Source organism: Cupressus sempervirens, chromosome 3 (genome assembly GCF_028749045.1).
Source record: "Cupressus sempervirens isolate cs-2001-9-10 chromosome 3, ASM2874904v1, whole genome shotgun sequence".
Classification (NCBI taxonomy): Eukaryota; Viridiplantae; Streptophyta; class Pinopsida; order Cupressales; family Cupressaceae; genus Cupressus; species Cupressus sempervirens.
Window position 1 is genome coordinate 499,479,351 of NC_143120.1, and position 13,163 is coordinate 499,492,513.

Below are 13,163 nucleotides of genomic sequence, written 5' to 3' on the forward strand. Positions count from 1 at the left end.
GTTGCCCAGCTGAAATTAAATTTCTACTCAGCCTTGGAACATGTCTTACCTCATGTAGTAGCCAGTGATTCCAATTCTACAACTTAATCTTAATTTTTCCCTTTCCAACAATCTGATAGGGTTCATTATCCCCCAAATAAACAAGCGCAAAATCCCCTTGGACATAATCAATGAAATTACCTCTATGAGGTGTAGCATGAAATGAAGCACCATAATCTAAAACCCATCAATCATCAACACTCTCTAAAGACATAAGCAAAGCATCCTCCTTAGATTTGTTACTTACCACATTTGCCTCCTTGTCTCCATCTAATTTATCTCCATTTTTCTTTTGATTCCAGCAATCTTTCTTTTTGTGCCCTGGTTTCCCACAGTACTAGCAATCATTTGGTTCTCTTGATTGAGACCTCCTCCCCTTTGACTTTCCTCTTAATTTCCCACGATTTCTAGAGTTACTTCCTCTTTTAGTTGTTCTGCCCCTGCTTTGTACATTCAAAGCACTTCCTAATGTAGATCCACCTGAGAATTTCCTAGAGTTTCCCCACTCAAAACAACACCGATCACGTCATCATATTTTAGGGTATTGGATCTAGGAACAAAATTACTCACTGCCATTACCAAGCCATTCTAGCTTTCAGGCAAAGAACACAAAATTAAGAGAGCCCTAATTTCTTCATCAAAATTGATACCCATAGAAGATAACTAACTAGTAATAGTATTAAACTCATTTAAATGATCTGCAACAGATCCACCTTCTGCCATTTTCATATTAAATAAATGCTTCATGAGAAATACCTTGTTTGAAGTGGAGGGCTTTTCATACAATGTTGCTAGGGTTTTCATCAAATCTTTTTTCATCTTTGCTTTTGTAATATTAAATGCCACTGATGGTGCCAAGCATAACCGAATGCTTCCAAGTGCCTTTCTGTCCAAAAGATCCCATTCAGCCTCTGACATAGTTCCCTGATTCTTGGCTTTGCCTTCCAACGACTTCCATAAATCCTTCTGATATAGATAGTCTTCCATTTGCATCTTCCATAACTGGAAGTTCTGCCCATTAAACCTGTCAACCCTTAGCTTACCTTGATCTACCATCATGCCCACTCAACCATGAGACTTTCCTATAGAGGATAACTGGAAGACAACCTCACTCTAATACCACTTGTTAGGATAAACCACAGACAAAAATAAAAACTACATGCAAATATAACCAATAAAAAAAAATAATAGATCACACAAAAATGAACACAAGGCACCATGATTTAACGTTGTTCACCCAATCCCTGGGCTACGTCCACCAAATAGCAAGTTCGATCTTATTACAATCCAATGATTACAACCTGATTACAATCTGTGATCCCTTACAACTCAATACCACTGCAAGAACCAATTTTGCATTACCCTGGGTGTGGTAGCCTATACATATGTGTAATCAATGTCTACAAGAAAATATATTTTTCAACCAAAGAAATAGGTATCCTCATCCTTTGCTTCATAGACTTCTTAAAGTCTTAAAAGTAACTTGTCATGATAGTTTCAAAATTTTCTCCCTTTTGTTCAATGTACTCATCTATCTAAACAACAACTGACCTATTTTTTTCCATCCTATAGTGCCAACAGATGGGAATGTATTATGTACACAGAAGACTATGTAAACTAGAATTGATCCTTTTCACTGTGCACTCTTAATCTTCCATACTGCTCCAAGGTTTTCCATCAATTATTGTAGTTGAAGCTTAGCTAGATCATAAGTATGATCCTTCTTCATCATGTTGTAGCCAACAAGATCTATTACAATATAGGGTACACTATTTAATCTATTGGATTGATAAAACTTGTGAGAAATAACCCATTCTACAAAGTTTATCAATGGATATGTTATAGTGTCTATTGTCATTCCTCATTTGTTCCACTTTGCTCATGTATTCTTTTCTAGTACTTCTTTGGAATCACTCTCTAGAGTCTTTGGTCGATCTAGGGTTGGGAAACTAGTAACCCAATGGATTATCCATTTGGTAATTTTTATTGGTCCACCTTCCAACCATAAGAATCCATTGTGTATTTGGCTCAATACTATTCTTATCCATTCTATCTTGAATATGCTAGTAAATTTTAGGGCACATGTCAAACCCTTCCTTTCAACAGTTTTCAATTCTTCTTTCAAGACACTATTTTCACATAGTTTGTTATAGGCTTCTCTTATTACCATGTCACCTATTCCTCCTATCTTATAGTTATAACATTTTCTAACATCTTGAACCATGAAGACATTTTGGGGAATCATGGACAATGTGCTCGAAGGATCTTGTTTATACCCTATATTAGGGATGGCCTTGAAATTTGGCTATTTCACCTTGTTACTAACTAATTAGACATTCAAGACCTCTTTCCCTTCTACATTTCTTGAGCTAGATGCCATTGTGTCAAACTAGGGTTTTGTAAATGCAAACTATGTAGCTTAGCCAATGATAAATACCTTTAAAAATTTGAAGATTTGGAGTGAAATTGTTGCTAAAATCTTTCCAATCACTTCAAACAAATTTTTGAATTGCGTTCTACTCTATTTTCTCTTGCTTGAATTTGAAATGATGAGAAATGAGTTAAAAAGAACCATATACCCTTCAAAAACCCTTGAAATTAATGCTTAGTGCTTGTACAACTATAAACTAAGCATTAACTTGATTGTAGAATCATTTGACATCCATTGATATTACCATCACTCAATAGCTACTACAGACTCGACATAAACTAGCTAATCTAGCAGCTCGGCATCAACTAGTATTTTGCTTGGTATCCATTGAAAACTTTTCAAGCTCGGTAACAAGATGAAAACTTAAAAAAATTAATCTTGAATTTTCAACACCATCCTACATCTTTATTCATTCTAATGTAGTCCTTTCAGTGCTAAGTTCTTTTGGAACTAATGTATGATATAATACTTTAAATATTGGTCCCACATACCTCTTGATTGCTCAATTTGATGAGGTGTGATCACTTGACCCATTGGGTGAAGTGATCCCTTCTCCATTTGATGTACTACAACTATCTTTCTTCTTCCATGTGTTATTTATCTCATTCCTGATGTGTTCAACATTTTCCTTGCCTTTGCTTTTATTGAATTCACAACTTGGTGCCTTTGACCTAGTTGGACAATGCCTACTAATATGACTAGTCTTCAAAAAACTAAAGCATGTGGTTTGACTCTTCCACCTTTTTGTAGTTACCATTGAAGTGAGTCCTAATACAATTCTCATGAATATGTCCATATTCTTAACAGTAGTGGCAGCTATATCTTGTATTGTAAACCCAATTATAAGAGTTTTGATAGCTTCTTACCTTTGCTAGCTTATTTGATGACCACATGGACTTGGATCTGCATTTACAAGCTCTATGTCCATACTTTTGATAGTTTAAGCAATATTCTTCAAATCTTTGTTTATGCATGGTCTTGGTTCTGCATTCATGTCCTTAATGACCTTGTTTATTGTAGTTATGATGATGAATCATATTCTTAGGCGTAACATTCTAATTTATATTTCTTGCTCCTACACACATTAGTAGTATGTCCTTTCTTACTACAAAAGAGACAAGTAGGTTTGGAGTTATTACCTTTGATGTTCCTTTCTTCAGCAACTTTGGATGATTCTCCTTCTTCAGTGCTTGTGTAGCCCAATCTTGATGTTTTTTTATTAGATATAGGGGATCTCAATAATTTCTCAAAGTATTTGATGTCTTCATTTGGCTTGTTGAAACTTTTAGCAAATTCCTTTTCTCTTTTCTAGTCATTCTATAGTTGTTCATTCTACAACTTCAATGTAGTTATCTCAATGTCCTTGATATTTGACTCATGATGAGCATTCATCATTTGGCTCAAGGTATCAAATTGCATGTTTGAGATCCTAGTTAGTTCTACTGACTTCTCTTCCACTCTATTTGCCAAAATTCCTTTTTTTTCTTCAATCATGGCTTTGTCTTCCATGGCTTTCTTCTTTTGTTCAGAAACCTTGCATAGTAGTATAGATTTTGATTCTTGCTCCAACATGAGATTTCTAATTTTTTAAAGCTTAATTCTATTCTTCTCTATTATATCTTCAACTAAGACATCAAATTCACTAGAGTTACCATCTAGAAATAGCTTTGTAGTGTCGATATCTTTGTATTGTATGTCATTCTTGATATGACAATTTATTTCCTTCTCTTCAAGGAACTCTTTATAGCATTTCTGGCTTCATTCAGTTGATGTAGTGTACGATGTATTTCTTTATCTCCTAGTTCTCAATAGTCTTTCCTAATTTTTAGACTTTCATTTCAAGATCTTTAAACATATAAGTAATAAAGCACATATAACACTAGATATGGTCACCCAGAAACCCTCCAAATGAGAAGGTAAAACTAGGGTAGGAATGATACTAACAAATCTTTACTACTGAAGTTGTAAAGTATAGCCAATTAATGTTACAATTGTTTGACCATGAATGATGATCTGCCCTATGAAAGGCCTACCTTGTTAAAGGCTTACAAAGACTATTAAGTCCCACCTTGTTAGAGGATTTCAACACCTTGTTAGAAGTGTGCCTTTTTAAAGGACTTTTGGTCATTCACTTGGAATGCCACCCTATTAAAGGATTTGGTAAAGCCTATTTGAACTACTCTACCTAGGAGATTTAACTAAAATCACCTGATAAAATGTCTTAGCATAGATCTTGTGGTTGGAACTTTCTTACCTGATAATAGATCACCTCTATCCAATCTCTGATTAATCCTTCATGATCTTATGTATCCTCTATTCTATGTTCTTCACTTAACTAATTTTGCAATTCACTCTTACTGCTAAGTCACCTTGAATGCTTTGTAAACTATCTAGTTTGCTTCTCCAATTTGATCATTCACCACTTTACAATGCTCTTAACTCTCATAAAAATTTAGGGCTTCATCCTCCTTAAGAAGACTGATGTGGCTTAGGTTTAGTTATGACTCTATGGCTAAGATTCATCCATTTTGCCAGTTAAACCTTCCCATTTTTTGATTGGCTACATGTAGAATCTGTATATAGATTCATCCTTGTCTCTAAAAGATAAAAAACTATCCTTAGGTTGGCTAAAAAATGGTTTACATAGTTGTTTGTGCCATAACAAAAAAATATGTCCAATCTGTGTTAATCGACATATGTAGTCTCTGATGCTTAGCATACACTATTCTGACTCAACACCTAAACTACTTGACATCTACTATTTAATCGACACTAGAATCACTCGACATGGTTTAATATTTAAATGTTGTACTTGGAATGCATTACTAGTTCAACATGAAATAAATAAATGTCTTAAGTGTGTTGACACTCATTTGCCAAAACCAATCTAAGATCAACAAATACAAATCTCAAATATAAACAATACAAAAGTTGAATATATGTTAATGTCCCGTGATGACCACAAATACATATCTATATCACTATCAATATCTATGACTATGTAGAATCATCAAAATTGAGCCTCTTTGATGTATTTTGTGGCTCACCAAGTGTCTACAAAAGAAAAATTAAAATAGACTATCAAATATCTTATTTATAAGTAATATGAAAATAACTAGAAATTGGGTTCTAAATTATGGATAGTCGAGTTGTTCATTCTCTCATTACTTTGACCCACATTTGGACTAAATAATAGTGGTAATGGGATCCTTCATCGATGGGTGAGGCTCTAGTGACGGTGGGAGACACAACTACTAATGAATCAATGCTCATGGGAGGCACAACCTATATGATAAGCAATAAAATGTCAAGACTATAGAGTGGCATTCAAGATTACAAATAGAGTAAAAAATGAAAAAAATAATGTAGCCTGAGCTAGATTCTCATTCTAACAAGAGGTACAAGAAAATGAATCAATACTTGTATGAGGAACAACTTGTATGGTAATCGTTAAAATGTTAAAATTGTAGAGTAGGCATTAGGGATATCTATTACACACAAGTAATCCAAATTGAGATCACAAAAGGGTGTCAACTAAAACTCTACATAAATACCTTTGGCCTCTATTGTATTTGACCCCATCTTTAATGCTCAAGACTCCTAACAAAATGAAATGAGAAAGGATTTTCATGAAGTATCAAAGAGTGTTGTAATAGATAAAAGATAAAAAATACATGTTAATAAGACAAATTGTTAATAATTATTATGAAACTGAAAAAAAAACATGTACTCATTTATAAATGCAACTTTTTAATATGTATATAGAAAAAATACATACTATAACCTAAAATTTATGAGAAGGAAAATATGAAATTTTACCTCTTCCATTTCCTCATCATTGACAATCTCAAGAGCATTCATCAACTCTAAAAAACTAAATTGTTTCTATATATATTCAACAAAAAAGTGAACATGTATTCATCAATATTGAGTACATGTATATAAATTCATTCAAATAAATTTCAAAATATAAACTTGACTTGTATTTAATAGCTTTTTTTTGTTTTGGTGTTTTTGCTGATTTCTTTCCCTTTCCTCCAGACCTCGGGCTATGTGGAGTACCCTAAAGAAGAAACAAATATAGTATAAGAGGAATAAATAAGACACATCACGAGTTCTACTCAAATAATAAACTTGATAGGTGTGCAAGCTATGATACCACATAGCTCTCAAGGCCAAAGTTAATCAAAGAAAGTGTGGCATCATCAATTTGAGAAATTTCAGCCATGGACAAGCCCTATTAAATAGTAAAGAGTATTATTATAAATATGAGATAATGTTGTAAATAGAAAGAAGGCACAATAACAAAAAGAAGATCATAGGAGGGAAAGAAGACAAAAGGAGTTAAAGGATGATATTGGAAGGATAGTATAAGGCATATAAATTGAAAAAAAAGAGACTAAGAAGGAAAAGAGAGATGTGAATGAACTTTTGGCACATTGTCAAGAAATAAATGTGGAGATCCCTAATCTCCCCACTCTTGCAAGGCACCCTATGTGATATGGAGGTTCTTCAATATGGATGGATATATGGAGGATGAAATCACATGAGGTTCATTAGATGGAGTTTAGGTATGCTACGAGCAAGATATGTGGATTGGAATTGGATGGACTTGATGAATTTGAGAGGGTTTCAATTATGGTAGTAGATGGAAAGGTATTATTGTAATTTTAAGAATACCAATTAAGAAACAATATTTCAAATCCAATGTATTATTTTACTTTTAAGAATATTTAAAAAACTTTACCTTAGGTGTTCTTGCTCCTAGCCTCACACCTCTAGCAAGACAAGTACTATGTGGTGTTCTTGTACCACTTACTGTACCCTACATTGCATATTGTTTGAACATATCAATCTAAAGTTCTCTATAAAATTAAAAAATATTTAATTTTATGATATCTCTAGGTGATGAAATGGAATATTTAAAAACTTTACCTCTAGTGTTCTTGTTCCTAACCTCACACCTCTAGAAAAATGAGTACTCTATGGTGTTCTTGTACTGCTTGCTGCACCCTAGATTGCATATTGTTCACATATCAATCTAAAGTGATCTATATTTTTTTATAAAACTTTTATGATATTTAGGTGATTAAATCATATCATGTCAAAAATCAAACAAACAAACAAACTTGTGTCCCCTATCTACCGAAGACCATCGCCATCAAATCATCTACGAGTGTGAAATCCCCACCTCCATATGAATAACAAGTATGTCCATAATGTACACATGGATGGGATGAAACTCCATCCTAAGATGCCTCCATACCTATCCTGTCACAAATGTATTGATAGCTAAAACAAAAATGTTGATTGGGTCCCAAAGACTAAAATGATGCACGTGATGATGATGCAAGTGGCACAAGTGAGGATGAAATTGGTGGTGTAGGTGACACAATTAGAGATGACACTATTGGTGTAGGTGACACAATAAAAGATAAAAATGGAGGTGTAGGTAATGCTGATGGAGCTATCATAGGTTGTGATGATCTAGGTTCCATAGGTTACAATGATGGAGTTGTTGCATGCTGTGATGACCTTGGTGCCATAGGTGATGATGATGGAGTTGTCACATGCTATGATGAGCTTGGTGACATAGTTGATGATGATGGATTTATCACATGCTATAATGACCCTAAAGATGTATCTAATGATGGTTTGGGTGCCATAGGTGAAGGAAAACCACCTAACCATGAGCTATGTTGAATGATAACATCTATCAATGATGCAACTGCATGAAGAGTCTATAAATAAATAGAATCCTCTATAGTCAATGGGAGCACAATAGGAGACACAATTTTTCATGATGTATGTCTCCTCTCATGTTGTAGTACCACCTTATGAACCCCAAGTCTATCTTGTGCAAAGCCTCTCCCTCTACCCTGGAACTAAAAGATGTTAAAGTAATTTGGCTTCTCACCAAGGATGAACTCACAATATAGCTTTCTCAAAAAATATAGAGGCACCTCATAATTATTACATGGTGGTAGGTCAAATACCATATACCACCTATCCCAAAAACATGATCTCATACTAGCATAAGTCCACCAATGAATAGGAAAAGTTTTGGTTTTTTGTAATAGGGAGTTGTCAAATATAGGATTGGTGAAAAGAGAACATATAGTACCTTTCTTTATGTCTTTATCTTTCACCCACTGATATGATATTCCATCGGCATAAAATTCATGACACCTATCCCTCAATGTACCCAATTTCATAACCTCCCTAGACACCTCATTTGCATTTTGAGCTATTTATTGAAGTGTATTCACTAGGGTTGAGTGGTGATCAAGTATAGATGGCTTCAACCTATTGACCATTTGGTTATATTAGCACTATTTTGTGAGAGATGGTTTATGAGGTCCTCTTGTGTAGTAGTTAAATGGTGTAAGTATATGCATGGATGGTTTATAGAAAATGGTGGTTTTGAATGGGAACATTGAGTGGAGGGTTTTGTGATTGTGTCACTATGGGTGAAGGGTTTTGTGGTTATGTTGCAATGGGTGGCATGTTTTGTGGTTGTGTCATGATGGGTGGAGGGTTTAATTATGTAGGAGGTGTTCTTTCTTCTCTCCCTTGTTTTCTTGGATTCCTTAATGCATCTATATTAAAAAAATTTATAAAAAATTACACAACTTATAAATTACAAAACCACATCTAAAATTTGATAAAAAAGTGCATAAAAAATGAATAGAATGAAGACTTACCTTGTTTGTAGGGTTCCATGGATGGAAATGTGATTGAAAATCATTTTCTATGGTAAACTCAATTGGGTTTTGGTGTTCTCCTATGAAATTCACATTGCTGCTATCATTTGAGGGTATAAAAATGCCCTCAAATGTAGATAGTAGTAAAAATATATACTTTACAAAACTTGATCAAGTTTTGTAAAACATGATCTGGTTGTTAACTAACATAATTCAAAAAACTCGATCAAGTTTTATATGATTAGGTTTTGTAAGGTATAATGGCCAAGCTTAGATACCAAGCTTGGTTGACATTTTACTTTTAAATAACCTGATCAAGTTTTCAAAAACTTAGTTGGGTTATTGAAATTTTTATTTCTTTGGGGGCTGTCCATTTTTTTTACACCATCTTGGTGTACTTACCTAGAAAGCGTGAAGTAACTAACATGAACACATATGACACCAAGATTTAACAAGGATACCCATTTTGGGAAAACCACCATGCAACTAGTTACAATAATTTTCACTCTTATGAAGTGAGCCCTGTTAGGAGACAACCCTGTTAAAGGTTACAAAATATACTATTAAGTATGACCTTGTTAGAGGATTTAGATCACCCTGTTAGGAGTGGCTTGGTTAGAGGTCTTCAAACACTTCAATCTTGAAATGTCACCTTGTTAGAGGATTTAAAAAATGACTATTAAGTCATCTTTATTAAGAGATTTCCTCATTGCTATAATGGTTAGAAGGTAACAACAATTTGACCTAATTTATAAAGAAAGTTTCTTTGTATATTTAGATCTCTATTTTTGGCTTGACCTCTAGATCCTTATTGATCAAATATTCTTTGCAGCTTATCTTCCACACTTTCTTTCTCTACTTTTTTCTTTGCTCACATATCCATATTTTTCATATTTTCCTTGTACATCTTATGCTCACAACTAGACCTTTTTTATATATCATGAGATAGGACAAGTCATCTTGAATACCCTTTCAAATAATTAATAACAATCCTAATAGTCAACCTTAATTAATTAATTATTAGATAATTGCATTTTATTGTCACTCAATCAATATTGAGATTAAACTAAGATTAAATGCGTGGTTAACACTATGAGTCCTTTGATGCTTGACCACTTGGTTATTACTGCAAACAAGCTATCCTTCATTAACCAACTACTTAGTTAACACTAAAAGTTATTCTTTACCTAACTACTCCATCAATACTAAAATATTCATAGTTAATACTATAAACTCTTTATTTCTTAGTTAATAGTAACATTTGTGTAACATCAATGAAAACATATAGTTGATTCCAATAGATAAACCTACTAAAAAATAATTGATTATTGACTTGCATAGACCCAAATTTAACCAATTAGAACTCTTATAATTCTCTATATCTTCTAGGAAATAGTAAAAAAGTAGGTAATATAGTTAGTTTAGGCAGATTTCTTTACTAAAATTTTTAGGAACAATATTTTATGAATAGTAGTAGCTTCTATGACTATGCGAAGTAAGTTTTCATGAGCTATATTGTGTTGGAAGTATGAATGTTGATGATATTCCTATGGGAGGGTATTGTACATATGTTACTATGATGATATGTTACATTCATGAATGAGTTAGTTATTGATGTCAACATAGTAGTTTTCTATGGTATTTGATAGAAGAGCAACAAAAGATCAAGTTGGTATAGATAGATAGTTGAGTATTCTCACTATCTAAGGTTATGGGAGATACTTGGTATCTAGTATATGCAGTTAATGTTAAATGAAGAAATGTTAAGTCTAGAAGAAGTTATATAAGTTTTGGTGATGTTTATTCTAAGATAGAGTTTACAGAGGCATGTTCTAGTAAACTTGTTATATCTCTTAGCAAAATTGTTATTCTAAGAATTGAGGTTGAGGATGTGATGAAGACATGTTGATGATGATGTAGCTGATCTTGCTCCTCATAATGTTACATGTATGAAAATTTATTCAAGTTATAAGGTGAAAGAATAATGTTATCGCTAAGTGTAACATGTTATTAATGTGGTCTTATAATAATTAATTGAGAAAGTCTAACAACTAACTCACGAAATTGTTTTATGGATTTGATATAAAGGAAGGACATTTTCCTTTATCATGGATGACATGGAGAAGTGATTGTAAGCAATAGAGAGAGTGGAATGCAAAGCTAGGAAGAGTAGAGCAAAGGTGAAGGAAACTTCATTGCCAAGGTTTTATTGTGTGATCTGAGGTTCATGACTTGGTCTACAAGGTCTACCACTGATTGGTTTGGTTGACATAATAGAGAAAAGAGGAACTTAATAGTAGATTATGTGTTTGGGTAGTGATCTCTTCTTGTAATTGAAATTTCATGTTTGGGAAATGGGCTCTTCTTGCATACATTGTACCACAACTCCTAACGGGGTTAGCACAACTCCTAACAAAGTTGGAATCTCCTTACAGGGATTCAAAGTCTCCTAACAAGGACTCTATGTACTAAATTTTGTAATAGACTCCTAATAGAGTCCATCATCTAATAAGGAAGATTGATATTAGTACATCATCTTGCAGATGTCATTCCCACCAAGGTTTTCCCTCTGATCAAGGGTTTCCCTAGTTAACATATCAGGTGTAATTATCTATGTGCATCTTATTATAGTTGATGTTTACTTTGATTGAATGAATAACATTGTTAAAGGTTGATAAATGTTTTGATTTTTGGATAACTGATTCATCCCCCACCCCTCTCAGTTATCTTGGTGGACTATTATTTCTAACAATTACTATCAAAGCAATAGGTCCTAGAAGGATAAGCTTAATAACTTTGGGAGAGCAATGGCAAGTTATTTTAGAAAAGATAGTCTTGAGTCTAATGGAACAAATTTCAACACCTAGAAGATGGAGCTTCTTGGTGAGAGATTAGAATTGTGTGTAGAATTGAGCATTGAGTTTCTAGATATAGGCACAAGTAAAGATAGATCGAGATCCAAAGAAGACATGAAGATCAAGGAAGGTATTGATCTACTGATAAAAAGAAAGAAAGAAGGTATGAACATTTTTCTTGTTTGACATGTAAAGAGTTTGGTCATTTTTCATCTACATGCCCTAAGAGAGTAAGGAAAATTAGAAAGAGTTCACTTCCTAATGAAGATGAAGAATTTAAAGCATGGAAAGAATATTGAAAGATAGTGATAAGGATAATTCGGTTAAGAAAGAGGAAGTATTAGAAGAGATAGCCTTAGTAACTAGTGTTGATCCAACGGATAACCATGAAAATGTGAAAGTTATCATTAGAAATGATTTGTAGAATGGGAATCAGATTGAAGAGAAATGATTCAATCCCAAAGGTGAAGAAAGAGTTGAGTTGAAGACTCTTGAACAGAATGGTATAGCAAAAAGAAGAAATAGGTCAGTAATAGAAGCAACAAGAGCTATGTTGGTTGAGAATGATGTATCCAAGATGTTTTGGAGAGAATTTGTGAATATAATAGTCTACACTATGAATAGAGTACAAGTCAGGAAAGACACAAAATAGACCTCTTATGAACTATGGTTTGATCATTCACCTACAATTAAGTATTTTATAACTATTGGTAGTAAGTGTTATATCAAAAGAGATGATCATATTGGTAATTTTTATGCTAGAAGTGATTAAGGTATGTTTCTTGGTTATTCATTGAATAGCAAGGCTTATAGATGTTATAATCTAAGAACTAAGACTTGTGGAAAGTGAAAATATGAGAATTGATGAGAAATTTAGGATACAAAAGAGAATGATTGATTATAATTCAGACGATAATGTTGTTATTAAACCAAGGAATGATGAAGTATTTCTTGAGACTAATAATGATTTGTAGAATGAAGGAGAGCCAAGGTAGAAACAAAGCTCAAAACCTTTAGTAGAGCTAAGGGTTGAGATAACAACTCCTATTTTGGGTAAGAATATGACAAAGAATCACCCACCTGAGAAGATGATTGGAAGCAGAGATAAAGGTGTGATGACAAGGATTCAATGAA